Source organism: Arachis ipaensis, chromosome B01 (assembly GCF_000816755.2).
Source record: "Arachis ipaensis cultivar K30076 chromosome B01, Araip1.1, whole genome shotgun sequence".
Lineage (NCBI taxonomy): Eukaryota > Viridiplantae > Streptophyta > Magnoliopsida > Fabales > Fabaceae > Arachis > Arachis ipaensis.
The window spans coordinates 77270158-77275151 of NC_029785.2; the positions used below are offsets into that span (position 1 = coordinate 77270158).

At 33.8% G+C, this 4994-nt stretch overlaps 1 long non-coding RNA gene across 6 annotated transcripts; it reads right to left on the reverse strand.

Annotated features, from left to right (window-relative positions):
- LOC107631444 lies at positions 95-4128 on the reverse strand. Of its 6 annotated transcripts, none has more exons than XR_002362164.1 (8): positions 3776-4127; positions 3457-3498; positions 3092-3148; positions 1685-2940; positions 1532-1612; positions 1085-1346; positions 759-823; positions 95-583 (listed from the first exon to the last, which is right to left on the reverse strand). It is a non-coding gene; the product is annotated as an uncharacterized LOC107631444 (long non-coding RNA). The 6 variants fall into 6 exon arrangements; XR_002362163.1 differs by lacking the exon at positions 3457-3498 and having other exon boundaries at positions 1685-1825; positions 2085-2940; positions 3776-4123; XR_002362161.1 differs by lacking the exon at positions 3457-3498 and having other exon boundaries at positions 1685-1875; positions 2085-2940; positions 3776-4123.

Below are 4994 nucleotides of genomic sequence, written 5' to 3' on the forward strand. Positions count from 1 at the left end.
ACAAATAAACTTTTAAATATAGAAATAAAATAAAAAATAATTAATGCAAATAAAATTTTAAATATTAGATAATAAGTTTACAAACTTATCAAAATAATAAATAATCCTCTAATATAAAGACTCAAGACAAGATAAATAACTAAACTTAGAGTAATATTCATTTAAATTGCAATCCACTAATAATACAAAATATTCAAATCCTAAAGTACACACCAGTAGGCTTTGTGAAATCCACACCACTGCTGCAACTGGAGACCAAGTCATCAACATAAACATCTCCAAGCACAGCTTTGAAAGGTGAAGTAGCCATTGATTTTCTATAAACCTTGTTGCCTAAAGAAAGAGACAGAACTGGATTCCTGTACAATAATGGTGTTGGCATTGCTTGTGGCCGTGTAATTGCTTCCTGAATGCGTTGACAGTAAATGGTAGTGTTCACCTTTGAGAGAATGCCAGATAGCATCGTAGACTTAGACCCTTATGCAAGAGCTTTTGAGTTTCTTTTAACTAAGTTGAGAAAGCTCATTTCTTTCCCCGCCACCCACCAAACCTTTCCCAAAGAGAATTGAACTGCACGTAGGTTCTGAATCCAAGAGAAATATATTGATTTGAAACTTCAACTATTATTCACTTCAAAGTTTCAAACTTTATAAAGAACAAGAACATGGCACTGATGGAAAAGGGAAACCAACTTGATGAAAAATAAAGAATTAAATCTGAAATGTAAGGAGGAGTTTCGAAGAGTTAAGGATTATTACCTGTTATGCTAAGAATTTTTTGGGATTTTGAGTGTTGTTCTGTCTGCCCCTATCTCCACAAAAACCTAAAGAAACGTCAGTGAAGAGCAAAATTTTACAAAGATAAAGGCACTAAATTAAGACAGCATGAAGTTGCATCTAAGCACACATAGCTACATTCAAAAGTGGACGCTAGAGGTCCCAGATTAGGTTATTCACCATCAGAGGATCCCAATACTAACTAACGTAAGAACCATATGCATTTAAATTAAGTGAAGATGCAGAACTAGCAAATCTTCACAACAGCAAAGTTTGCTTACAATGAAATGAATCAGAGAAATAGGTACCTAAAATACCCCAAGATTTCTATTGTGACCTGATTTGGGCACTTCCAATGAAACAGTAACCTGCACATTTTGTTTAGGAGGTAACACCCTTTGACCCACCCACTTACTAGCTGCAATTTCCTTCACTGAATCATGGCCACCAACAACACCAGCACACGATATTAGAGGCACATATGCCACAGGACTCTGCTTGGTGTAGTCAAAGTTGAAACCTTTTATCAATTGGGTTGGCTTCTGCGCTAACCCGCTGACCACAAACCCACTAAAAACAAGTGAGGAAACAGCAAATAAGTCATCCTCCTGAAGAGCAACACAAAGACTTCATGCATGATTCTAATTGAATAGATAATTATTTTATTAAAGAAATAGAAAATTTGTAATCACATGGAAACAATGAAAACAACTAAGAAAGACAGGCTTATAATATAATCATATACAAAAGACAACCTTCATGAAGATATAATATTCCCTCTGCTGTTCCTAATGCAATTCTCTGCCTAATAGACCACGGAAGCTTCTCCTTGGACCCTAATAACAATCAAAAGAAATTAGAAACACATGAAAATTTTGAAAAAGGTTAAACAATTAATCCTGCATTACCATAAAGAACTGAAGCTAGGCTTCCTTTTTCAGACAATTCAAGAACCAGATGCATTCCACCTTCCACACCATAACCAACCAATTTAGTAGTGTTGGTGTGGCTTACATGAGCCATGATTCCAAGTTCTGATAACAAGTCACCTATAGTTTCATCAGTTGTTCCTCTTGTTAGTCTTTTCACCTATAGTAAACTTGAACATAATACTAGTTTTAGATGTTTATGCATTTTGCACAGAACAATTATAATAGTGCAGACTGCAGTACAAAAAGCTAAAATCACAATTTTCACATCAGCTATTTGTCAAAATTTCATTTAGCATAAATTCTCGTCATAACGAAATATACGATGAGTGATTTGTATAGGTAACATATTCTCAGCAAAGGAAAACATTTAAAATACCTGCAATTTAGATTCAAAATCCTCTGGCGACCAGTGCATCAATCAGTGTATTAACATACATATAGGTAGGTAATAATAATTTGGTACAACTTGAAACCTAGAATAAATTAAAGTAGCCACATATATAGCCAAAGAAAAATCAAATATCATAATCACCATCACTAATAATTAAGGTCTTGATTGAAAAAAAATAAGCAATGCTGATTAGTAGTTCAAATTAAATAAATATCCCTAATTATTCAACAGACTCATGTTGAATGTTTTCAATCATTTGGCACACAGCCGTGGCTATCTCATCCACTGATCCCAACTTGCAATCATCTTCCACCTTCACCAAAAATATCAAACAATTAATTTAAAGTAGTTAGTAAATGAAATTAAATTAGTGAAGTAATTAAAGAAAGAAGAAACTTTAACGCTGAGAGAATAGAGGACAATATCATTGTTAGTGGTGGTGACATTAAGATGCAAGATTGTGAGACGCATGGCTTGCAAATTAGACACCATCTTCAAGAGCTGCTTGGGCTTTTTATTTGACCTTATTTTCAGATTTGCATGGCTTTCCACCATTGCTACTTCAATATCAGCATTCCCTGTCACTTGTGAGAAGCCGAAGAACTCGGAAAAAGGCATGGTTAGTCATGTTCTCCAAGTAATCAATGCACAATAGCAAACAGTTCACAGCAGAGTCAACTACATATTTTCCAACCAAAGCAAAAGAGAACGAGATTGGAAAAGAAGCCAGTAGAAAAAATTACAATTGAAGTTCCGTTGCTTCATCCTGATTGGCAAAACAGAGGTCTATATTGTCAGACTCCAATAACTTCATAAGTGGTGGCTTAAATTTCCTCACCATCTTGTCAAATAAAAGAAATATTAGAAAACAGTTAGCTTCATTAATTTTTTCAAGGAAGAGAATAATAAAAGAAGAAGAAAAACAAATTGTGGTGAATCTTCATTGAGAGGATGATGAAACAAAATGTGAAAGCGAAGAAATGAAAATGAACCTCCATGCTTATTATCCACCCAGGGCAATTGGCACCATAGATACCGCATTTCACTCCCTGAAAATTGGTATCATATTGATTAATCTCAGACTGCAAGAGATGATTCTTCCCTAAGAAAAATAAAATAACTAAATGATCATTTCTAAGCTCTTCATAAACAAGCGTTGCAAGACACTGAAGTTCTTTACAGATTTCTTCAGCATAAAACGAGGTTACATATAGTTGATCATTGAATCTAACTTAATAAAAAATTAGAGAACTAACACCAAAAATAGAGAAGAATCCTATAAATCCATGTCAGTCATGAAGAAAGAATACAAAATTGCAGGATAACACAAAAAAATGAACAAAAGTAGTGATAACACCCGCAATGCCTTTCTTCTTTCATCAATCTTTGAATTGAAGACCTATATCATTGAGAAAAGTAGTGAATCATCTACAAATGCTGAGCAAATTTTTTATTGATAAAAAAAAATCAATTGAAGAACAAAAGAGAGAGAGTAACTGATTTTGATTGAGCACGGTCAATTGAATTGATGAAATGTGATGAATTGATTATGCTAACTAGGTTTCAGTGATGCGATTGTTATTAACAAACGCAAATTCAGAATTTCATTATGAAAATAGTAGATACAACAACTGCAAAAATAAGTATAATAATCAGAGAGACTGAGAGGAACTTACATGAACAGATGGCACGGCGACAGGCTCGGCGGAGGAGGAGGAGAAGAAAAAGAAGAAGCTCTGCTCTCCGACGGAGGACGGCGGGTTTTTTCAATCGTCGGAGGAGAAGAAGCTCTACTCATATGCTCTCTGCCTCTCTCCGTGACGGTGACTCCGTCTCTGGTCTCTACTCTCAAGCATTGGAGAAGAAGAAGCAGCAGCAGCTTCACTCTGAACTTTGAGTCTCTGGAGGTTTGGGGTTAATGTTTGGGAAACTGATTGAAACGAAGGACGCGGGTAATAAAGGTGGGCATAATTTTTTGTTGATAAAAATCGACGGTAAATTCGTCGATTTTAGTTAAAACAAAAATTAACATATTGACCATCTATTTTATATAATAAATTTATACCTTCCATCCTATTTTGAAAGAAGATCTCCATCGTTAAAATTTATCGACGGCAAAAGTCGTCGATATTATAATTATTAAAATAGACAATAGATTTGTCGATTTTAAAGAAAAACAATTACCATCTGCGTAACGATGACGATTTTAAATTGTTACTAAAATCGACAACATTGCCGTCGATATTATTATATAAAATCGACGCCATTTGTGTCGATTTTAATTTAAAAAAAAACGTCTTTAGCGTCTATTTTCTACATTAAATCCATACCATTAATTTTATTTAAGAAAGCAATCTGAACTGTTTAAATTTATCGACAGAAAGGTTGTCGATATTTTAAATATAAAAATAGACGCCATGTCCATCGATTTTAAAATAAAAGTATTTTCATCATCCGGTCCGTCAACAATATGACGATAGTTTGCAGAGGTTTAATGCATCATAAAAAAAATCGACGAACAGGTCGTCGATTTTATTATTTTATTTTTATTTATTTTTTAAAAAAATATCGACAACAAGCCGTCGAAAAATATCGACGGGAGAGATAGCCGTCGATTTTTTGCGTCGATAAATACGTTTTTTCTTGTAGTGAGAACACGTAATTATCTACAGTAAATTTCGATATACTCAATAAATTTTAAGTGATGTTAGATACATACAATAATTATGACAGAATAAAGCGTATTTTATTATCTTTATCAATGAGATAAGAAGAGCCACAAGTAAAGATAGAAATACCTTGTCCATTACCTACATACAATATATCTAAATCATGCATTGATGGAGTTATGGTTAAGAGATTTGAAGAATCTAAAGTTACATGTATGGGGCAGTT